Source organism: Mustela putorius, unplaced genomic scaffold (assembly GCF_011764305.1).
Source record: "Mustela putorius furo isolate JIRA1106 unplaced genomic scaffold, ASM1176430v1.1 tig00000056_pilon_pilon_pilon, whole genome shotgun sequence".
Taxonomy (NCBI): Eukaryota; Metazoa; Chordata; class Mammalia; order Carnivora; family Mustelidae; genus Mustela; species Mustela putorius.
Genome location: NW_025421263.1, coordinates 727,975 through 753,901, shown reverse-complemented (window position 1 = coordinate 753,901; position 25,927 = coordinate 727,975). Strand labels below are relative to the sequence as shown.

The following is a 25,927-nucleotide window of genomic DNA, read 5'->3' as shown; positions in this document are numbered from 1 at the left end:
ATATGAAGATTAAACAACATGCTACTGAAAAACCAAGGGATCAATGAAATCAATGACAAATAAAAAGGTACCTTGAGACAAATGAAAATGGAAATACAATGAATCAAAATTTATGAGATACAGCAAAAGCATTTTAAAGAGAGTTCAGGAGATAAATGCTTACTTCAAGAAAGGAGAAAAATCTTAAATAAACATCATAACATTACACTAAAAAAGAAGAACAAGTGAAGTCCAGAGTTAGTAGAAAAAGGAAATAACAGAGTAGAAATAAATCAAAGAGACCAGAAAGATAATAAATAAGATCAATGAAACTAAGAGTTGCCTCTGTGAAAAGATACATAAAACTGGCAAACTTTTACCAGGGATCACAAAAAAAGAAAAAAGAGAAAGAGAGAGAGAGAGAACTGAAAATCAGAAATTACAACTAAATACAAAGAATCACAAAATACTATTATAAGCCACAAATTTTTAAAAAATGTAAGAAATGAATAAATTCCTAGAAATTCAGTCTTCTGAGACTGAATCATAAAGAAAAAAAAATTTTAACAGAAAAATTACTAAAAAAGATTGAATCAGGGGCACCTGGGTGGCTCAGTGGGTTAAAGCCTCTGCCTTAGGCTCGGGTCATGGTCCTGGGGTCCTGGGATAGAGCCCGGCAAGAGCCTGCTTCCTCCTCTCTCTCTGCCTGCCTCTCCACATACTTGTGATCTCTGCCTGTCAAATAAATAAATAAAATCTTAAAAAAAAAAAAAAAAAAGATTGAATCAGTAATCAAAAATTTCCCAATAAACAAAAAACTGCAAGACCACATGGCTTCACCAGTAAATTCTACCAAACACTTAAAGAAAATTAATGGCAATCTTTCTCAAACTCTTTCAAAAAATAAAAGTGATGGGTATACTTTTGAACTCATTTTATGCAATCAGCACTACCCGGATTCTAGCACCACACAAGGACACCATAAGAAAGGCAGACATGATGAACACAGATGCAAAAATTCTCAAGAAAATATTAGCAAACCAGATTCAACAACACATTAAAAGGCTCAAACATGACACGATCAAGTGGGTATTATTCCAGGGATGCAAGGTGGTTTAACATCTGCAAATCAATCAATATGATACAGCACATAAACAAAATAAAACATAAAAATCATATGATCATCTCAAAAGATGTAGAAAGTGCATGACACAATTCAACATCCATTTATAATAAAAGCATTCAACAAAGCAGATAAAGATGGACTGTAACTTAACATAATAAAGGCCATATATAACAAAACTCTGCTAATATCATACTCAATAGTGAAAAGTTGCAGGCTTTTTGTCTAAGATCAGCAACAAGACAAGGATACCCCACTAACACCATTTTATTCAACATAGTATGGAAGTCGTACCAGAAAAATTAGGCATAGAAAAGAAACATTAGGCATCCAAATTAGAAAGGAGAAGTCAAACTGTTAATATTTGCAGATGACATGATATTATATATAGAAAACCCTAAAGACTCCACCAAAAAAACTACAGAATAAATTCCATAAAGTTGCAGAACACAGAATATACAGCAGTTTGTATTTCTATACACTAACAACAAAGTAGTAAAAAGATAAATTAAGAAAACAATAATATTTACAATTACATAACAAGAATAAAATACCAATAGGGGAGAAAGCAAGATGGCAGAGGACTAAGAGACTGAAATATCATCAGATCTCGGAGTTAAGCTAGATAGTTATCAAACCATTCTAAACACCTACAAACTCAACAGGAGATAGAAGACAAGAATACGAGGAATTCTAGGAACAGAAAATCAACAATTTTCCGGAAGGTAGGAGATGCAAAGTGAATCCGAAGTGATGGGAAGATAGACCGCGGGGGAAGGGGCCGGCTTCCGCCAAGTGAGACAGCAGTTGAGCACAAAATTGGATCTTTTAGAAGTCTGCTCCACTGAGGGACGTCGCTCCAGAGGGGGCCTTCACGGGGACAGTGTGGCCTCAGGACCTACAGGATCAGAGAAGGACCGGGGTGCCTGAGTGTGGCAGAGCTCCCAGGTATCAGAAGAGGGAAGCCGGCTACAGAGATAGAGTCAAGGAATGTGCTCTGAGCTGGGGATTACCTTAAACCGAGACCCAAGTCACAGTCGGGCCGCTGCTCTTCAAGCGGTGACCCCACAAGTGGCAGACCAGAGACTCCCTCCTTCCTCCTCCAGGAGGACTTGTGCAGGAACGTGTGGCAGAAATCTACTGGGTTTGGAAACTCAAAATGAAGCTGTATGTCAGAGACAGAAACGCTTAGTCACAGGCCAGGTGAGCACAGAGCACAGATGGAGTCGGGGAGACAGGAGTTATTGACTGCTTTTATCTGAGGGTACACTGAGGACTGGGGACCCGAGCTCTTGGCTCCTCCAGGCCAAAGATTCGGAGGCTGACATTTTCAATCCTTTCCTCCAGAGCTCTACGAAAAGTATTCAGGGAACAAAACTACTGAGAGTGAACATGAGGAGATTACTTAGCCCGGGCCCTGGCAAGAACAGTGCAATTCCACCTCAGGCAAAGACATATGATACTCCCTACAACAGGCCCCTGCCGCAGAAGATCAGCAAACACATCCAGCCAAGACCAACCTCCCCGATCAAGGAGAACAGCACAACTCCAGAGCTAAAGGAAAGTAATGCACAGAATCCATTGCTTTTTCCCCATAATCCCTTAGTCTTCCAAGTCAAATTTAAAAAAAAATTTTTTTCTTATTCTATTTCTTAAACTCTTCCTCTTTCTTCTTTTAACGTTTCTTAACTACTTTATCTTAAAAATAATTTTCTAAAAAGAATCCTTTTAAAACTTAGTTGTTAGTCATATTTTATCCCTTCGTTGTATTTAAACTTATTTTTTGTATATATATAGAATTTTCTCTTTAAAATTTTAGTAATACAATTTCTTCTAATAGATCAAAATATAACCTATATCTACTACACGGCTTCATTCTAGTCTCCGGCCTAAACACATTCTTCTCTCTCTCTCTTTTTTTTTTCCAATTCTTTTCCTGTTCCAACCAATTAAAAGGAATTGTCCTTTCTTGGGAGTATTTTTTTGAATTTTCATCTTTGCAGTCATATTCCATCCCTTCATCATGTTTGCTGTAATTTTTGTATATATATGTAAGTTTATCTTTCTTAAAAATTTAGGGAGGTAATTTGTTATAAGAGACCAGAATATACCCAAAATCAACTGGGTGGCTCTGTTCTATTCATCAGTCTACTATATCTATATATGTTTCTTAGTTTTTTTTTTAATTTTTTACTTTTATTTCTTTCTCCCCCCCCCCCCCCGTTTTGGTTGGCATACGTTTTTGTTGGGTCTTTGCCACACTTTTAGTATTTTACTCCCTCGTTCATATATTCTTAACTGGATAAAACGACAAGGCGGGAAAAATTCACCACAAAATAAAAAAAACAACAGGCAGTAACCATGTCTAGGAACCTAATGAATACAGACATTGGTAATATGCCAGAAGTAGAGGCCCGAATGATGATTCTCAAGGTGCTACCTGGGCTTTAAAAAGGCATGGAAGATATTAGAGAAACACTTTCTGGAGAAATAAAATCCCTTTCTGGAGAAATAAAGAACTAAAATCTAAGCTGAGAAAAAAAAAAAAAAGAGCTATTAATGAGGTGCAATCAAAATGGAGGCTCTTACTGCTAAGATAAATGAAGCAGGATAGAATTCTTGATATAGAAGAGACCAAATGAGGGAGAATAAAGAAGCTGAGAAAAGAGATAAAAAACTACAGGACTGGGGGAGGAAAATCTCAGAGATAAGAGATACTATAAGACAAAAAAATATTAGAATAATTGGAATCACAAAAGAAGAAGAAAGAGAGAGAGGAGCAGAAGGTATACGGGAGCAAATTATAGCAGAAAATTTCCATAACTGGGTAAAGAAACAAGCATCAAAATTCAGGAGGCACAGAGGACCCTACTCAAAATCGATAAAAATAGGTCAATGGCCCATCATCAAATAGTAAAACATACAAGTGACGAAGAGAAAATCCTGAAAGCAGCTTGGGACAAGAAGTATGTAACATATAATGGCAGAAATAATAAATTGGCAGCAGACTTATCCACAGAGACTTGGAAGGCCAGGAAGAACTGCCATGATATATTATGAGAACTAAATGAGAAAAATATGAAGCCAAGAATACTATATCCACCCTAGCTGTCATTGAAAACAGATGGAGAGATAAAGTTTCCAGGACAAACAAAAACTAAAATAATTTGCAAACATCAAACCAGCTCCACAGGAAGCATTCAACTCTAAGCAAAGAGAGGGCCTAACAGTGACATAGACTATAGTGAAAGGAACAGAGGCAATATACAGTAACAGTCACCTTACAAGCAATACAATGGCACTAAATTCATACCTTTCAATAGTTACCCTGAATGGAAATGGCCTAAATGCCCCAATCAAAAGACACAGGGTATCACAATGGATAAAAAAACAAGACCCATCAATATGATGTCTATAAGAAATTCATTTTAGACCCAAAGACACCTCCAGATTTAAAGTGAGGGGGTGGTAAACAATGTACCATGCGAATAGACATCAAAAGAAAGCTGGGGTGGCTATCCTTACAACAGATAAATTAGATATTAAGCCAAAGAGTATAATAAGAGATGAGGAAGGAAACTATATCGTACTTAAAGGGTCTAACAAGAAGATCTACCAATTTTAAATATCTATGCCCCTAACATGGGAGCAGCCAATTATATAAACCAATTAATAACAAAATTAAAGAAACACATCAACAATGATAAAATAATAGTAGGGGACTTTAAGACGCCCCCCCTTTCTGAAATGGACAGATCATCTAAGCAAAGATCAACAAGGAAATAAAGGCTTTAAATGACACAGTGGACCAGATGGACATCACAGATATATTTAGAACATTCCATCCTAAAGCAACAGAATACACGTTCTTCTCTAGTGCACTTGGAACATTCTCCAGAATAGATCACATCCTGGGTCACAAATCAGGTCTCAATCGGTACCAAAAGACTGGGAACATTCCCTGCATATTTTCAGACCACAAAGGTCTGAAGCAAGAACTCAATCACAAGAGGAAAGTTGGGAAGAACTCAAATCCATGGAGGCTAAAGAGCATCCTACTAGTGAATGAATGGGTCAACCAGGAAATTAAAGAAGAATTTAAAAAATTCACGGAAACAAATCAAAATGAAAACACAAATGTTCAAAATCTTTGGAACACCACAAAGGCGGTTCTATGAGGAAAGTATATAGTAATACAAGCCTTTCTCAAGAAACAAGGGCTCGAGTACACAAGCTAACCCTACACCTAAATGAGCTGGAGAAAGAACAGCAAAGAAAGTCTTAAACCCAGCAGGAGAAGAGAAATAATAAAGATGAGAGCAGAAATCAGTGAAATAGAAACCAAAAGAACCGGAGAACAAACCAACGAAACTAGGAGCTGGTTCTTTGAAAGAATCAATAAGATGGATAAAACCCTGGCCAGACTTATCAAAAAGGAAAGAGAAAGGACCCAAATTAATAAAATCATGAGTGAAAGAGGAGAGATCACAACCAACACCAAAGAAACACAAACAATTATAAGAACACAGTATGAGCAACTATACGCCAGCAAATTTGACAATCTGGAAGAAATGGATGCATTCCCAGAGACAAATAAACTACCAAAACTGAACCAGGAAGAAACAGAAAACCTGAACAGACCCATAACCAGTAAGGAGAGTGAAGCACTCATCAAAAGTCTCCCAACAAATAAGAGCCCAGGGCCAGATGGCTTCCCAGGGGAATTCTACCAAACATTTAAAGAAGAATTGATACCTATTCTCCTGAAACTATTCAAAAAATAGAAATGGAAGGAAAACTTCACAACTCATCTGATGAGAACCAGCATTACTTTGGTCCCAAAAAACAGACAAAAAGGAGAATCACAGAACAAAATCCTTAATGAACACGGATGCAAAAACTCTCAGCAAAATACTAGCCATTGGATCCAACAGTACATTAACAGGATTATTCACCATGACCAAGTGGGATTTATTCCACGGCTGCAAGGTTGATTCAAGATCCACAAATCAATCAATGCAATGCAATACCTTAACAAAAGAGAGAACAAGAACCATATGATACTCTCAGTAGATGCTTAAAAAAAGCTTTTGACAAAGTACAGCATCCTTTCTTGATCAAAACTCTTCACAGTGTAGGCATAGAGGGTACACAGCTCAATATCATCAAAGGCATCTATGAAAAACCCACAGCAAGTATCATTCTCAACAGGGAAAACTGAGAGCTTTTCTGCTAAGGTCAGGAACAGGGTAGGGATGTTCACTATCTCCACTGCTATTCAACATAGTACTAGAAGTCCTAGCCTTGGTAATTGGACAACAAAAAGAAATAAAAGGCATCTGAATTGGCAAAAAACAAGTCAGACTCTCACTCTTTGCAGATGATATGATACTTTATGTGGAAAACCCAGAAGAATCCACTCCAAAACTGCCAGAACTCATACAGGAATTCAGTGAAGTGTCAGGATATAAAATCAATGCACAGAAATCAGTTGCATTTCTATATACCAACAGCAAGACAGAAGAAAGAGAAATTAAGGATTTTATCCCATTTACAATTGCACCCAAAACCATAAGATACCTAGGAATAAACCTAACCAAAGAGGCAAAGAATCTGTACTCAGAGAGCTATAACGTACTCATGAAAGAAACTGAGGAAGATGCAAAAGAATGGAAAAACGTTCCATGCCGTTGGACCGGAAGAACAAATAATGTGAAAATGTCTATGCTACCTAAAGCAATCTATACATTTAACGTAATCCCTATCAAAATAACCATCAACTCTTTTCTAAGAAATGGAACAAATAATCCCAAAATTTATATGGAACCAGAAAAGACCCCGAATAGCCAGAGGAATGTTGAAAAAGAAAACCAAAGCTGGCTGCATCACAATTCCAGACTTCAAGCTCTATTACAAAGCTGTAATCATCAAGGTAGTAGGTACTGGCCCAAAAACAGACACACAGATCAATGGAACAGACAGAATAGAGAGCCCAGAAATGGACCCTCAACCCTATGGTCAACTCATCTTTGACAAAGCAGGAAAGAATGTCTAATGGTAAAAGACAGTCTCTTTAACAAACGGTGTTGGGAAAACTGGACAGCCACATGCAGAAGAATGAAACTGGACCACTTCCTTACACCACACACAAAAACAGACTCAAAATGGATAAAAGACCTCAAATGTGAGACAGAAATCCACCAATCCTTGAGAAGAACACAGGCAGCAACCTCCTCGACCTCAGCCACAACAACTTCTTCCTGGAAACTTCGCCAAAGGCAAGGGAAGCAAGGGCAAAAATGAACTATTGGGACTTGATCAAGTTCAAAAGCTTTTGCACAGCAAAACAAACAATCAATAAAACCAAAACAACTGACAGAATGGGAAAAGATATTCACACATGACATATCAGATAAAGGGCTAGTATCTAAAGTCTATCAAGAACTTATCAAACTCAACACACAAGGAACAAATAACCCAATCTAGAAATGGGTAGAAGGGCTCCTGTGTGGCTCAATTGGTTGAGCAACTGTCTTCAGGTCAGGTCTTGATCCCAGAGTCCCAGCATTGAGTCCCGCATTGGGCTTCCAGTTCCACAGGGAATCTGTTTCTCCCTCTGACCTTCTCCCCTGTCGTGCTCTCTCTTACTGTCTCTCTCTCAAATAAATAAATAAAATCTTGAAAACGAAAGAAAGAAAGAAAGAGAGAGAGAGAAAAAGAAAGAAAGAAGTGGGTGGAAGACATGAAGAGACATTTCGGCAAAGACGACATCCAGATGGCCAACAGACACATGAAAAAGTGCTCAACATCACTCATCATCAGGGAAATATAAGTCAAAACCACAGTGAGATACCACCACACACCAGACAGAATGGTTAAAATTAACAAGGCAGGAAACGACAGAAGTTGATGAGGATGCGGAGAAAGGGGAACCCTCCTCCCCTGTTAGTGGGAATGCAAGCTTGTGCAGCTACTCTGGAAAGCATTCAAAAAGTTGAAAATAGAGCTACCCTATGACCCAACAATCGCACTATGGGGTATTTACCCTAAAGATACAAACGCAGGGATCCGAAGGGGCACGTGCACTCGAATGTTTACTGCAGCAATGTCCGTAATAGTCAAACCATGGAAAGATCCCTGATGTCCATCAACTGATGAATGGATAATGAAGATGTGGTATACACACACACACACACACACACACACACACTGGAATATTATGCACCCATCAAGAGAAACAAACCTTGCCATTTGCAATGACATTGATAAATCTAGAAGGTATTATGCTGAGTGAAATTAGTCGACCAGAGAAAGACAATTTTATGATCTCTCTGATGTGAGGAATTTGAGAGGCAGGGTAGTGGGTCAATGGAAATAAGGAGGGAGGGAGAAAATGAAACAAGATGTAATAGGGAGGGAGACAAACCATAAGAGACTCTAATCTCTCAAAACCAATTGAGGGTTGCCAGGGGTGTGGGGAGGTAGGGATATGGTGGCTGGGTTATGAACATTGGGGAGGATATGTGCTATGGTGAGTGCTATGAAATGTGTAAGCCTGATGATTCACATACCTATACCACTGGGGAAAATAATACATTATATATTAATAATGAAAAAAATGAGAAAATACCAATGAATAAATTTAACCAAGGAGATAAAAAGCTATGCAACGAAAACCATAAGAAACTGATTAAAGTAATCAACAATGATATATAAATAGAAAGATGCTCTATTCTTATGGATTGAAAAATTAATATTCTTAAAATGTTAATAGTACCCAAAGCAATCTAAAGATTCAGTACAAACCCTCAAATTTACAATGTCACTTTTGACAGAAATAGAACAAAACATTCCTAAAACTTGTATGGAAGCACTAAAAAGCCCAAAAACCAAAACAATCTTGACAAAGAACAAAGCTGGAGGTATACTATCCCAGACTTTATACTATATTATATTACAAAACTATACTAATCAAAACTGGCTTATGGGGCGCCTGGGTGGCTCATTGGGTTAATTAACCCTCTGTCTTCAGCTCAGGTTGTGATCCCAGGGTCCTAGGATCGAGCCCTGCATCAGGCTCTCTGCTTGGCAGGGAGCCTGCTTCTCCCTCTCTCTCTCTGCCTGCCTCTCTGCCTACTTGTGATCTCTGCCTGTCAAATAAATAAATAAAATCTTTATTAAAAAAAAAAAAAACCTGGCTTAAAAACAGGCACATGGATCAACAGACCAGAACAGAGAACCCAGAATTAAATTCACCTATATGTGGTCATTAACATCTAAAAAGTAAAGACTATAGAATGGGGAACGAACAGACATTCCCTCAATAAATGATGTGGGGTAAACTGGACAGCCACATGCAAAAGAATGAAACTAGGATATGCTCTTACACTATACATAAAAACCAACTCAAAATGGATTAAAACCTTGAATGTGAGGCCTGAAACCATACAACTAGAAAACATAGATGGTACACTCCTCAATACTGGTTGTGGCCTCTGGGTTTTTGGATCTGACTGCAAAAGCAAAGGCAACCAAAGCAAAAATAAATGAGTATAACTATACCATGCTAAACATTTTTGGCACAGGAAAGGAAATCATCCATAAAATGAAAAGGCAACCTATGGAATGGGACAATATATTTGCAAAGCCTATATCTGATAAGGGTTAATATCCAAAACATAAAAAGAACTCATACAACTCACTAGTAGAAAAACAAACTAAGAAACAGAGAACCTCAATAGACAGTTTAGTCTAAAGAAAACATACAGATGGCCAAGAGACACATGTCAAGATGCTCAACATAGTCACAGAAATACAAATCAAAACTGTAAGATATCACCTCATACCTGTTAGAATGCCCCTCATCAAAAGACAAATAATAATAAGCATTAGAATATATAAAAAAGGGAACCCTTGTGTACTGTTGGTGAAAATGTAAACTGCTATTGGTGCTATAGCAAAGAGTACAGAACTCCCTCAAAAAATTAAAAACAGAACCACCATATGGTTCAGCAATTCTACTTCTGGGTATTTATCTGAAAAAAACAAAAACACTAACTGGAAAAAATATATGCCACCTCCTCATTTACTGCAGCATTATTTTCAACAGACAAGATATTGAAGTGATCTGTCCATCCATAGGTGGATGGATAAAGATGTCGTACATATATACAATAGAATAGTTTTCATCATCAAAAAAGGAAATCCTGTTATTTGTGACAACATGGATGGACCGTGAGGCAATTAGGTTAAGTGAAATAAAGAAAGAGAAAGTAAAACACTGTGGGATCTCACGTACATGTGGAATTTTAAAAAACAACATAACCAAGGTTCACAGATACAAGGAATAGACTGGTGGTTGCCAGTTGTGGGGGCCAGGGCTGGGGCAAAGGAGTGAAGGCATAAATTTTCAGGTATAAAATAATTAAGTTATGGGGGTGTAATGTATAACATGTTGAACACAGTTAATAATACTGTACTGCATATTTGAAACTTGCTAAGAAAGTCAATCTTGGAAGTACTTATCACAAGAAAAAAAATTTTTATAACTGTATGGTGACAAATGTTAATTAGACATTGCTGTGATCACTTCACAATATATGTAAATATGGAATCACTCTGTTGTATACCTGAAACTTACATAATGAAATATGTCAATTATACCATAATAAAAAAAAAAAGTTTCAAAGCGGTATCAAGCAGTATTCCTATAACTTGAAGTAAGAGAAAAATCATTATTACAAATATGGAGTTGGTCTTTCACAATTAATGCAAGCTTAGATTGACTTAAAGTAATACAGTGAAGACTAATAGGCACTTTTAAAAATGCCCAAGGAAGCCCAGAGGGTACAATCAGTTAAGTGGCAGACTTGGTCTCAGCTCAGGTCGTGATCTCAGGGTCATGATATTGAATCCCACATCTGGCTCTGCACTCAGCATGGAATCGCTTAAGTTACCCTCTTCCTTTCCCTCTTTTCCTCCTCTGCTCTCTCTCTTACTCTCAAACAAATAAATAAGTAAATAATACCTGTCGGGGGGAAATGATTTTGATCACATTAAAACTGTAGATTGGCTAGGAAAAACTACATTAATTCCAAATACTTGGATTTTTCTGCATATCTTATTATTAACAATCCCTACATTAAATTAAACCATAGTTAGAAATTACAGTCCTGGTTTTCTACCTGGAGCCCTAGGCCTCTCCTTTCTAATTTGCTTTTGCCCTCACTGCCTCCAGCTGCCTGCCCTCTTGCAGACTCTCTTCTGGGAGGAGAGCCTCGGAACCATTCTGCTGCTTCCGGGTGCCACGGCCAGGAAATAGCGGACTGTCGATTCATCTACAGAGGGACCTGTGCCAGAAACTTGGAAAGCTTCAAGAATCGGGTGAGTTTGGAGGAGTCAAGATGGCGGAGAAGTAGCAAGCTGAGACTGCTTCAGCTAGCCGGAGATCAGCTAGATAGCTTATCTAAAGATTGCAAACACCTGAAAATCCATCGGCAGATCAAAGAGAAGAAGAACAGCAATTCTGGAAACAGAAAAACAACCACTTTCTGAAAGGTAGGACCGGCGGAGAAGTGAATCCAAAGCGACGGGAAGATAGACCCCGGGGGGAGGGGCCGGCTCCCGGCAAGCGGCGGAGCAACCGCGCACAAAATCAGGACGTTTAAAAGTCTGTTCCACTGAGGGACATCGCTCCAGAGGCTAAACCGGGGCGAAGCCCACGCGGAGTCAGCGTGGCCTCAGGTCCCGCAGGGTCACAGAAGGATCGGGGGTGTCTGAGTGTCGCAGAGCTTGCGGGTATTGGAACGGGAAAGCCGGCTACAGAGACAGAGCCGACAGTAAGCTCGCAGCTCCGTGTTACCTTGAACCGGTCGCAGGCTCGGTGAGCTCGGAGCGCGGCCGGAGGTCAGGCAGACAGGAGTAACTGGGCGCTGTTCTCTGAGGGCGCACGGAGGAGTGGGGCCCTGGGCTCTCGGCTCCTCCGGGCCGGAGACCAGGAGGCCGCCATTTGTATTCCCGTCCTCTGGAACTCTACGGAAAGCACTCAGGGAACAAAAGCTCCTGAAAGCAAACCCGAGCAGATTACTCACCCCGGCCCCGGGTAAGGGCGGTGTAATTCCGCCTGGGGCAAAGACACTTGAGAATCACTACAACAGGCCACTCCCCCAGAAGATCAACAAGAAATCCAGCCGAGACCAAGTTCACATACCAAGGAGTGCGGTTTCAATACCAAGGAGAGCAGCAGAATTCCAGAGGAGGAGAAAGCCAAGCACGGAACTCATGGCTTTTTTCCTGTGATTTTTTTTAGTCTTGCAGTTAATTTAATTTTTTCTTTTTCATTTTTTTTTTCTTGCCTTCGGGTAAAAATTTTTTTTTAACTGTTACCTTTTTCTTTTTTAACGATTTTTTACTAGTTTATCTAATATATATATATATATTTTTTTACATTTTTCTTAGGTGTTTTCTTTTTTTAAAAATTCTTTTCTTTTCTTTTTTTTTTCTATTTGTTTTTTTTTTCTTTCTTCCTTTTTGAACCTCTTTTTATCCCCTTTCTCCCCACTCGCGATTTTGGATCTCTTCTAATTTGGTTAAAGCATATTTTCCTGGGGTTGTTGCCACCCTTTTAGTATTTTACTTGCCCCTTCATTTACTCTTATCTGGACAAAATGACAAGATGTAAAAATTCAACACAAAAAAAAGAACAAGAGGCAGTACCGAAGGCTAGGGACCTAATCAATACAGACATCGGTAATATGTCAGATCTAGAGTTCAGAATGACAATTCTCAAGGTTCTAGCCAGGCTCGAAAAAGGCATGGAAGATATTAGAGAAACCCTCTCGAGAGATATAAAAGCCCTTTCTGGAGAAATAAAAGAACTAAAATCTAACCAAGGTGAAATCAAAAAAGCTATTAATGAGGTGCAATAAAAAATGGAGGCTCTAACTGCTAGGATAAATGAGGCAGAAGAATTAGTGATATAGAAGACCAAATGACAGAGAATAAAGAAGCTGAGCAAAAGAGGGACAAACAGCTACTGGACCACGAGGGGAGAATTCGAGAGATAAGTGACACCATAAGACGAAACAACATTAGAATAATTGGGATTCCAGAAGAAGAAGAAAGAGAGAGGGGAGCAGAAGGTATACTGGAGAGAATTATTGGGGAGAATTTCCCCAATATTGCAAAGGGAACGAGCATCAAAATTCAGGAGGTTCAGAGAATGCCCCTCAAAATCAATAAGAATAGGCCCACACCCCGTCACCTAATAGTAAAATTTACAAGTCTCAATGACAAAGAGAAAATCCTGAAAGCAGCCCGGGAAAAAGAAGTCTGTAACATACAATGGTAAAAATATTAGATTGGCAGCTGACTTATCCACAGAGACCTGGCAGGCCAGAAAGAGCTGGCATGATATTTTCAGAGCACTAAACGAGAAAAACATGCAGCCAAGAATACTATATCCAGCTAGGCTATCATTGAAAATAGAAGGAGAGATTAAAAGCTTCCAGGACAAACAACAACTGAAAGAATTTGCAAATACCAAACCAGCTCTACAGGAAATATTGAAAGGGGTCCTCTAAGCAAAGAGAGAGCCTACAAGTGGTAGATCAGAAAGGAACAGAGACCATATACAGTAACAGTCACCTTACAGGCAATACAATGGCACTAAATTCATATCTCTCAATAGTTACCCTGAATGTGAATGGGCTAAATGCCCCTGTCAAAAGACACAGGGTATCAGAATGGATAAAAAAACAAAACCCATCTATATGTTGCCTCCAAGAAACACATTTTAAGCCCGAAGACACCTCCAGATTTAAAGTGAGGGGGTGGAAAAGAATTTACCATGCTAATGGACATCAGAAGAAAGCAGGAGTGGCAATCCTTATATCAGATCAATTAGATTTTAAGCCAAAGACTATAATAAGAGATGAGGAAGGACACTATATCATACTCAAAGGGTCTGTCCAACAAGAAGATTTAACAATTTTAAATATCTATGCCCCCAACGTGGGAGCAGCCAACTATATAAACCAATTAATAACAAAATCAAAGAAACACATCAACAATAATACAATAATAGTAGGGGACTTTAACACTCCGCTCACTGAAATGGACAGGTCATCCAAGCAAAAGATCAGCAAGGAAATAAAGGCCTTAAATGACACACTGGACCAGATGGACATCACAGATATATTCAGAATATTTCATCCCAAAGCAACAGAATACACATTCTTCTCTAGTGCACATGGAACATTCTCCAGAATAGATCACATCCTCGGTCCTAAATCAGGACTCAACCGGTATCAAAAGATTGGGATCATTCCCTGCATATTTTCAGACCACAATGTTCTAAAGCTAGAACTCAACCACAAGAGGAAGTTTGGAAAGAACCCAAATACATGGAGACTAAAGAGTATCCTTCTAAAGAATGAATGGGTCAACCGGGAAATTAAAGAAGAATTGAAAAAAATCATGGAAACAAATGATAATGAAAATACAACGGTTCAAAATCTGTGGGACACAACAAAGGCAGTCCTGAGAGGAAAATATATAGCGGTACAAGCCTTTCTCAAGAAACAAGAAAGGTCTCAGGTACACAACCTAACCCTACACCTAAAGGAGCTGGAGAAAGAACAAGAAAGAAACCCTAAGCCCAGCAGGAGAAGAGAAATCAAAAAGATCAGAGCAGAAATCAATGAAATAGAAACCAATAAAACAATAGAACAAATCAACGAAACTAGGAGCTGGTTCTTTGAAAGAATTAATAAAATTGATAAACCCCTGGCCCGACTTATCAAAAAGAAAAGAGAAAGGACCCAAATAAATAAAATCATGAATAAAAGAGGAGAGATCACAACTAACACCAAAGAAATACAAACTATTATAAGAACATACTATGAGCAACTCTACGGCAATAAATTTGACAATCTGGAAGAAATGGATGCATTCCTAGAAACATATAAACTACCACAACTGAACCAGGAAGAAATAGAAAGCCTGAACAGACCCATAACCAGTAAGGAGATTGAAACAGTCATTAAAAATCTCCAAACAAACAAAAGCCCAGGGCCAGACGGCTTCCCGGGGGAATTCTACCAAACATTTAAAGAAGAACTAATTCCTATTCTCCTGAAACTGTTCCAAAAAATAGAAATGGAAGGAAAACTTCCAAACTCATTTTATGAGGCCAGCATCACCTTGATCCCAAAACCAGACAAGGATCCCACCAAAAAAGAGAGCTATAGACCGATATCCTTGATGAACACAGATGCGAAAATACTCAACAAAATACTAGCCAATAGGATTCAACAGTACATTAAAAAGATTATTCACCACGACCAAGTGGGATTTATTCCAGGGCTGCAAGGTTGGTTCAACATCCGCAAATCAGTCAATGTGATACAACACATCAATAAAAGAAAGAACAAGAACCATATGATACTCTCAATAGATGCTGAAAAAGCATTTGACAAAGTACAACATCCCTTCCTGATCAAAACTCTTCAAAGTGTAGGGATAGAGGGCACATACCTCAATATCATCAAAGCCATCTATGAAAAACCCACCGCAAATATCATTCTCAATGGAGAAAAACTGAAAGCTTTTCCGCTAAGGTCAGGAACACGGCAGGGATGTCCATTATCACCACTGCTATTCAACATCGTACTAGAGGTCCTAGCCTCAGCAATCAGACAACAAAAGGAAATTAAAGGCATCCAAATCGGCAAAGAAGAAGTCAAATTATCACTCTTCGCAGATGATATGATACTATATGTGGAAAACCCAAAAGACTCCACTCCAAAACTGCTAGAACTTATACAGGAATTCAGTAAAGTGTCAGGATATAAAATCAATGCACAGAAATCAGTTGCATTTCTCCACACCAACAGCAAGACAGAAGAAAGAGATATTAAGGAGTCAATCCCATTTACAATTGCATCCAAAACCATAAGATACCTAGGAATAAACCTAACCAAAGAGACACAGAATCTATACTCAGAAAACTATAAAGTACTCATGAAAGAAATTGAGGAAGACACAAAGAAATGGAAAAATGTTCCATGCTCCTGGATTGGAAGAATAAATATTGTGAAAATGTCTATGCTACCTAAAGCAATCTACACATTTAATGCAATTCCTATCAAAGTACCATCCATCTTTTTCAAAGAAATGGAACAAATCATTCTAAAATTTATATGGAACCAGAAAAGACCTCGAATAGCCAAAGGGATATTGAAAAAGAAAGCCAAAGTGGGTGGCATCACAATTCCGGACTTCAAGCTCTATTACAAAGCTGTCATCATCAAGACAGCATGGTACTGGCACAAAAACAGACACATAGATCAATGGAACAGAATAGAGAGCCCAGAAATAGACCCTCAAATCTATGGTCAACTAATCTTCGACAAAGCAGGAAAGAATGTCCAATGGAAAAAAGACAGCCTTTTCAATAAATGGTGCTGGGAAAATTGGACAGCCACATGCAGAAAAATGAAATTGGACCATTCCCTTACACCACACACAAAAATAGACTCAAAATGGATGAAGGACCTTAATGTACAAAAGGAATCCATCAAAATCCTTGAGGAGAACACGGGCAGCAACCTCTTCGACCTCTGCCGCAGCAACATCTTCCTAGGAACAACGCAAAAGGCAAGGGAAGCAAGGGAAAAAATGAACTACTGGGATTTCATCAAGATCAAAAGCTTTTGCACAGAAAAGGAAACAGTTAACAAAATCAAAAGACAACTGACAGACTGGGAGAAGATATTTGCAAACGACATATCAGATAAAGGACTAGTGTCCAGAATCTATAAAGAACTTAGCAAACTCAACACCCAAAGAACAAATAATCCAATCAAGAAATGGGCAGAGGACATGAACAGACATTTCTGCAAAGAAGACATCCAGATGGCGAACAGACACATGAAAAAGTGCTCCATATCACTCGGCATCAGGGAAATACAAATCAAAACCACAATGAGATATCACCTCACACCAGTCAGAATGGCTAAAATCAACAAGTCAGGAAATGACAGATGTTGGCGAGGATGCGGAGAAAGGGGAACCCTCCTACACTGTTGGTGGGAATGCAAGCTGGTGCAGCCACTCTGGAAAACAGCATGGAGGTTCCTCAAAATGTTGAAAATAGAACTGCCCTATGACCCAGCAATTGCACTATTGGGTATTTACCCTAAAGATACAAATGTAGTGATCCAAAGGGACACATGCACCCGAATGTTTATAGCAGCAATGTCCACAATAGCCAAACTATGGAAAGAACCTAGATGTCCATCAACAGATGAATGGATCAAGAAGATGTGGTATATATACACAATGGAATACTATGCAGCCATCAAAAGAAATGAAATCTTGCCATTTGCAACAACATGGATGGAACTAGAGCGTATCATGCTTAGCGAAATTAGTCAAGCAGAGAAAGACAACTATCATATGATCTCCCTGATATGAGGAAGTGGTGATGCAACATGGAGGCTTAAGTGGGTAGAAGAAGAATAAATGAAACAAGATGGGATTGGGAGGGAGACAAACCATAAGTGACTCTTAATCTCACAAAACAAACTGAGGGTTGCCGGGGGGAGGTGGTTTGGGAGAAGGGGGTGGGATTATGGACATTGGGGAGGGCATTTGATTTGGTGAGTGCTGTGAAGTGTGTAAACCTGGTGATTCACAGACCTGTACCCCTGGGGATAAAAATATATGTTTATAAAAAATAAAAAATTAAAAAAAAAAAAAAGAAATTACAGTCCTTAAAATTTCAAACTTTAGAAACTTTTTGAGAAGTTTTATGGCCCAATATATGATTTATCTTGGTATGTATATTATGCATTTAGATGGAATGTACATTCTATTGTAGTCTAGTTACATGTGATATTCTACAAATGTCAAGGTGACGGATAGTGGTTTTTCAGATCCTTTATGTTCAAAGTGATTTTTTTAGGTCTATATTTTCTATAATTTATAGACAGCATGCTGTTAAGATTTCTAGCCATGATTACAGATCTTAAGCACTTACAAATTTGTGACTGATATGTTGAAATGTTGTTCTTCATCTCCAATAACATGTTTGAAATCATTTCACCTAATATTAATAATACTAATTACTAATATTACTCCAACTTTCTTATATATTATTTGCATGCTACATCGTTTCCCATGCATTTATTTTCAATCTATCTATGTCATTAGATTTTTCTTAAAGATTTTATGTACTTTTTTAAGAGAGAGAGAAAGAAGTGAGGGAAGAAGCAGAGGAAGAGTGGGTTGACCCTAAAGACCAATGCAGAGCTAGATCCCATTACCCAGAGAATACATTTAAAGGAGAAATCAAGAGTTGGGCACTCAACTGGCTAAGCCAACCAGGCATCCCTATGTTATTACATCTAAAATGCATCTCTGGAATAGTTAAGATGGCAGAGAAGTAGCAGGCTGAGATGACATCAGGTAGCAGGAGATCAGCAGATAGCTTATCAAACCATTGTGAACACCTACAAATCCAAGAGGAGACCTAAGAGAAGAAGAGCAACAATTCTAGAAACAGAAAATCGACTACTTTCTGAAAGGAAGGACCAGCGGCAAGTGAATCCAAAGTGACGGGAAGACAGACTGCGGGGAGAGGAGCCGGCTCCCGGCAACCAGCAGAACAACAGAGCACAAAATCAGGACTTTTTTTTTTTTCCTAATTATTTGACAGACAGATCTTAAATAGGCAGAAAGGCAGGCAGAGAGAAAGAGAGACGAGGAAGCAGGCTCCCCAATGAGCAGAGAGCCCGATACGGGGCTCGATCCCAGGACCCTAGGATCATGACCCAAGCCAAAGGGAGAGGCTTTAACCCACCAAGCCACCCAGGTGTCCCCAAAACCAGGACTTTTAAAAGTCTGCTCCACTGAGGGACATCGCTCCACAGGCTAAACCTGTGAAGTCCACAAAGGGTCAGCGTGGCCCCAGGTCCCGCGGATTCACAGAAGGATCAGGGGTGTATGAGTGTCCCAAAGCTCGCAGGTATTAGAGTGGGGAAGCCGGCTACAGAGAGCAGAGGAGTGAGCTCTCAACTCGGGGTTACCTTGAACCATAATCCATGGCACAGGCTCTCCTGGGTGGGGTCCCCAGAAGATCTGGGGAGACACCCCCTGGAAGAGCTCAGAGATCTGCGGGATTCAGAGACTCCAGGCAGAGCTCTGCGCCAGAGAAAGAGACACTTGGTCACAGCCTGGGTGAGCTTGGAGCAGGGCCGGAGGCCAGGGAGATGGGAATGATTGAGCACTTTTCTCTGAGGGTGCACTGAAGAATGGGGCCCCAAGCTCTAGGCTCCACCAGGCTGGAGACTGGGAGGCCAACACTTTCATTCCCGTATTAGGGAAATTCTCTACTATAATTCTCTCCTCTGCTCCCTTCTCTTTCTTCTTCTTCTGGGAAGAAGGCTAGGGACCTAATCAATACAGACAATGGAACTCTACAGAAAGCATTCAGGGGGCAAAAGCTCCAGAAAGCGAACCTGATCGGATTGCTTAGCCTGGCCCCTGAAAAGGGTGGTGCAATTCCGCCTTGGGCAAAGACACTTGAGAATCACTACAAAAGGCCCCTCCCCCAGAAGATCAACAAGAAATCCAGCCAAGACAAGATCACTTACCAAGGAGAACAGCGGAATTCCAGAGGAGGAGAAAGCAAAGCGTGAAATTCATGACTTTTCTCTCCATGATTCTTTAGTCTTGCAGTTAATTTTTTAAAATTTTTTTCTTCTTCTAATTTTTTTAACTATTACCCTTTCCTCTTTTAATTTTTTAACTAGTTTACTTAACAATACCTTCCATTAAAAAAAATAATCTTTTTGAAACTTCATTCTTATAGTCATATTTTATCCTTTATTGTATCTAATTTTATTTTTTGTATATACATAGGGGTTTTTATTCTAAAAAATCTGGGGTACAACTTCCTCTAATAAATCAAAATATACCCTAAATCTAGCTCCGGGCTTGTTCTAGTCTCCAGCCCGAGCAAATTCTCTCCACTTTCGTTTTCTTTATTCTCCCAACCAACCTACTTTATCAACTCCTTTTTTAGAAATTTAAAAAATATATGTATTTTTTCATCTGTTTAGGCATATTCCATCCGTTCATTGTGTTTACCCTTATATATGTTTTCCATTTTTTAAAATTTTGGGAGGTGGTTTCTTCTAAGAGACCAAAATACTCCCAAAATTAAGGGGGCGACCCTGTTCTAGTCACCAGTCTAATATATATATATATGTATTTTTTTCTTTTTTATATTTTTTCCTTATTTGTTTTCTGTTTAAAATTTTTTTTCTTTTTATGAATTTCTTTTTATCCCCTTTCTTCCTCCCATGATTTGGGGTCTCTTCTGATTTGCTTAAAGCACATTTTGCTGGGGTCTTTGCCACCCTTTTAATATTTTATTTGCTCCTTCATATATTCTTATCAGGACAAAATGACAAGGCAGAAAAACTCATCACAAAAAGAACAAGAGGCAGTACCAAAGGCTAGGGACCTAATCAATACGGACATTGGTAATACTGCAGACCTAGAGTTCAGAATGACGATTCTCAAGGTTCTAGCCAGGCTCGAAAAAGGCATGGAAGATATTAGAGAAACCCTATCCGGAGAGATTAAAGCCCTTTCTGGAGAAATAAAAGAAATAAAATCTAACCAAGTTGAAATTAAAAAAGCTATTAATGAGGTGCAATAAAAAATGGAGGCTCTTACTGCTAGGATAAATGAGGCAGAAGAAAGAATTAGTGATATAGAACACCAAATGACAGAGAATAAAGAAGCTGAGCAAAAGAGAGACAAAAAAAAAAAAAAATACTGGACCAGGAGGGGACAACGATAAGTAACAGCATAAGACAAAACAACATTAGAATAATTGGGATTTCAGAAGAAGAAGAAAGAGAGAAGGGAGAAGGTATATTGGAGAGAATTGTAGTAGAGAATTTCCCTAATATCGCAAAGGGAACAAGCATCAAAATCGAGGACGTGCAGAGAAACACCCCTCAAAATCAGTAAGAATAGGTCCACACCCTGTCACCTAATAGTAAAATATACAAGTCTTAGCAACAAAGAGAAAATCCTGAAAGGAACCCGGGAAAAGAAGTCATAAGACACAAGAGTAAAAATATTAGATTGGCAGCGGACTTATCCACAGAGAACTGGCAGAACAGAAAGAACTGGCATGATATATTCAGAAGACTCAATGAGAAACACATACTGCCAAGAAACTATATCCAGCTAGACTGTCATTGAAAATAGAAGGAGAGATAAAAAGCTTCCAGGACAAACAAAAACAGAAAAATTTGCAAACACCAAACCAGCTCTACAGGAAATATTGAAAGGGGCTCTCTAAGCAAAGAGAGAGCATAAAAGTAGTAGATCAGAAAGGAACAGAGAAAATACACAGTAAGTCACCTTACAGGCAATACAATGGCACTAAATTCATATCTCTCAGTAGTTATCCTGAATGTTAATGGAATCAATGCTCCAATCAAAAGACACAGGATATCAGAATGGATTAAAAAAACAAAACCCATCAATATGTTGCTACAAGCAACTCATTTTAGACCTGAAGACACCTCCAGATTTAAAGTGAGGGGGTGGAAAACAATTTACCATGCTAATGGACATCAGAAGCAAGCAGGGGTGGTAATCCTTATATCAGATCAATTAGATTTTAAGCCAAAGACTATAATAAGAGATGAGGAAGGACACTACAACAAACTCAAAGGGGTTCTTCAACAAGAAGATCTAACAATTTTAAATATCTATGCCCCTAACATGGGAGCAGCCAACTATAAACCAATTAATAACAAAATCAAAGACACATTGACGATAATATAGTAATAGTAGGGGACTTTAACACTCCCCTCATTGAAATGGACAGATCATCCAAGCAAAAGATCAACAAGAAAATAAAGGCCTTAAATGACACACAGGACCAGATGGACATCACAGATATATTTAGAACATTCCATCCTAAAGCAACAGAATACACATGCTTCTCTAATGCACATGGAACATTCTCCAGAATAGATCACATCCTGGGTCACAAATCAAGTCTCAACCGGAATCAAAAGACTGGGATCATTCCCTGCATATTTTCAGACCACAATGCTCTGAAGCTAGAACTCAATCACAAGAGGAAATCTGGAAAGAACCTAAATACATGGAGACTAAACAGCATCCTTCTAAAGAATGAATGGGTCAACCAGAAAATTCAAGAAGAATTGAAAAAATTCTTGAAAACAAATGATAATGAAAACACAACCGTTCAAAATCTGTGAGACACAGCAAAGGCAGTCCTAAGAGGAAAATATATAGTGATACAAGCCTTTCACAAGAAACAAGAAAGATCTCAAATACACAACCTAATAATACACCTACAGGAGCTGGAAAAAGAACAACAAAGAAAGCCTAAACCCAGCAGGAGAAGAGAAATCATAAAGATCAGAGCAGAAATAAATGAAATAGAAACCAAGAGAACAACAGAACAAATCAACAAAAGTAGGAGTTGGTTCTTTGAAAGAATCAGTAAGACTGATAATCCCCTGGTCAGACTTATCAAAAAGAAAAGAAAAAGGACCCAAATAAATAAAATCATGAATGAAAGAGGAGAGATCACAACCAAAACCAAAGAAATACAAACAATTATAAGAACATAGTATGAGCAACTCTACGCCAACAAATTTGACAATCTGGAAGAAATGGATGCATTCCTAGAGACATAAAAACTACCACAACTGAACCAGGCAGAAATAGAACACCTGAATAGACACATAACCAGAAAGGAGATTGAAACAGTCATCAAAAATCTCCCCCAAAAAAAGAGCCCAGGGCCAGATGGCTTCCCAGGGGAATTCTACCAAACATTTAAAGAAGAATTAATTCCTATTCTCCTGAAATTGTTCCAAAAAATAAAAATGGAAGGGAAACTTCCAAACTCATTTGATGAGGCCAGCATCACCTTGATCCCAAAACCAGGCAAGGATCCCATTAAGACAGAGAATTATAGACCAATATCCTTGATGAACACAGATGCAAAAATTCTCACCAAAATACTGGCCAATAGGATCCAACAGTACATTAAAAGGATTATTCACCACGACCAGTGCGATTTATTCCACAGCTGTAAGGTTGGTTCAACATCGGCAAATCAATCAATGTGACACAACACATTAATAAAAGAAAGAAAAAGAACCATATGATACTCTCAATAGATGCTGAAAAAGCATTTGACAAAGTACAGGATCCATTCCTGATCAAAACTCTTCAAAGTGTAGGGACAGAGGGCACATACCTAAATATCATCAAAGCCTTCAATGAAAAACCCACCGCAAATACCATTCTCAATGGAGAAAAACTGAGAGCTCTTCTGCTAAGGTCAGGAACACAGCAGGGATATCCATTATCGCCACTGTTATTCAACATAGTACTAGAAGTCCTAGCCTCGGTAATCAGACAACAAAAGGAAATTAAAGGCATCCAAATTGGCAAAGAACTCAAACTATCACTCTTTGCAGATGATATGATACTACATGTGGAAAACCCAAAAGACTCCACTCCAAAACTGCTAGAACTTGTACAGGAATTCAGTAAAGTGTCAGGATCTAAAAGCAATGGACAGAAATCAGTTGCATTTCTTTACACCAAAAATAAGACAGAAGAAAGAGAAATTAAAGAGTCAATCACATTTACAATTGCACTCAAAAACATAAGACACCTAGGAATAAATGTAACCAAAGAGGCAAAGAATCTATACTAAAAAAACTATGAAGTATTCATGAAAGAAATTGAGGAAGACACAAAGAAATGAAAAAATGTACCATGCTCCAGGATCGGAAGAACAAATATTGTGAAAATGTCTACGTTACCTAAAGCAATCTACACATTTAATGCAATCCCTATCAAAATCCCTCCCATATTTTTTCAAAGAAATGGAACAAATAATCCTAAAATTTATATGGAACCAGAAAAGACCTCAAATAGCCAGAGGAATATTGAAAAAGAAAGCCAAGGTTGGTGGCATCACAATTCTGGACTTCAAGGTCTATTACAAAGCTGTCATCATCAAGACACTATGGTACTGGCACAAAAACAGACACACAGATCAATGAAACAGAATAGAAAGCCCAGAAATAGACCCTGAACTTTATGGTCAATTAATCTTCGACAAAGTAGGAAAGAATGTCCAATGGAAAAAGGACACCTGCTTCAACGAATGGTGTTGGGAAAATTGGAGCGCCACACGTAGAAAAATGAAATTGGACCATTTCCTTACACCACACACAAAAATAGACTCAAAATGGATGAAGGACCTCAATGTGCGAAAGGAATCCATCAGAATCCTTGAGGAAAACACAGGCAGCAAACTCTTCGACCTCAGCCGCAGCAACTTCTTGCTAGGAATATCGCCAAAGGCAAGGCAAGCAAGGGCAAAAATGAACTATTGGGATTTCTTCAAGATCAAAAGCTTTTGCACAGCAAAGGAAACAGTTAACAGAACCAAAAGACAACTGACAGTATGGGAGAAGATATTTGCAAATGACATATCAGATAAAGGGCTAGTGTGCAAAATCTATAAAGAACTTAGCAAACTCAATAGCTTAGCAAACTCAATAGCCAAAGAACAAATAATCCAATCAAGAAATGGGCAGAGGACATGAACAGACATTTCTGCAAAGAAGACATCCAGATGGCCAACAGAGACATGAAAAATGCTCCACATCACATGGCACCAGGGAAATACAAATCAAAACCACAATGAGATACCACCTCACACCAGTCAGAATGGCTAAAATAAACAAGTCAGGAAATGACAGATACTGGCGAGAATGAGGAGGAAGGGGAACCCTCCTACACTGTTGGTGGGAATGCAAGCTGGTGCAACCACTCTGGAAAACAGCGTGGAGGTTCCTCAAAAAGTTGAAAACAGAGCTACCTTATGACCCAGCAATTTGCACTACTGGGTATTTACCCTAAAGATACAAATGTAGTGATCCAAAGGGTTACATTCACCTGAATGTTTATAGCAGCAATGTCCACAATAGCCAAACTATGGAAAGAACCTAAATGTCCATCAACAGAGGAATGGATAAAGAAGATGTGGTGTATATATACAATGGAATACTATGCAGCCATCAAAAGTAATGAAATCTTGCCATTTGTGGTGACATAGATGGAACTAGAGGGTATTATGCTTAGTGAAATATGTCAACTGGAGAAAGACAACTATCATATGATCTTCCTGATATAAGGAGTAGAGATGCAGTGTGGGGGGTTTAGGGGGTAGGAAAACAATAAAAGAAACAAGATGGGATCGGGAGGGAGAGAAACCATAAGAGACTCTTAATCTCACAAAACAAACTGAGGGTTGCTGGGGGGAGGGAGAGTCAGGAGAGGGGGGTGGGGTTATGGACATTAGGGAAGGTATATGCTATGGTGAGTGCTGTGAAGTGTGTAAACCTGGCGATTCACAGACCTTTACCCCTGGGGCTAATAATACATTATATGTTTTTTTAAAAAAAATTAAAAATTTTAAAAAATGCACCTCTGGTAGACAGAAGATAGGAAGGTCTTGCATTTTACCAATGTATCAAGCTCTACCTTTTCAGTAAAATACTTTACCTATTTTCACTTAATGTAACTGTTAATAAGTTAATCTAGGTTTATAATTTTACTATTTGTTTTCTTTTTTTTAAAGATTTTACTTATTTGTGACAGAGAAGAAGAGAAAGAGTACACACAAGTTGGGGGGTGAGGGGCAGAGGGACAAGGAGTAGCAGACTCCCCACT

The 25,927-nt window shown here is 38.7% G+C and overlaps 1 protein-coding gene across 4 annotated transcripts in view; it reads right to left on the bottom strand.

The window, feature by feature from the left end:
- Nucleotides 1-25,927, bottom strand: part of SPIDR (scaffold protein involved in DNA repair) — a 603,350-nt gene that overhangs the window by 461,076 nt on the left and 116,347 nt on the right. The window lies entirely within an intron of this gene.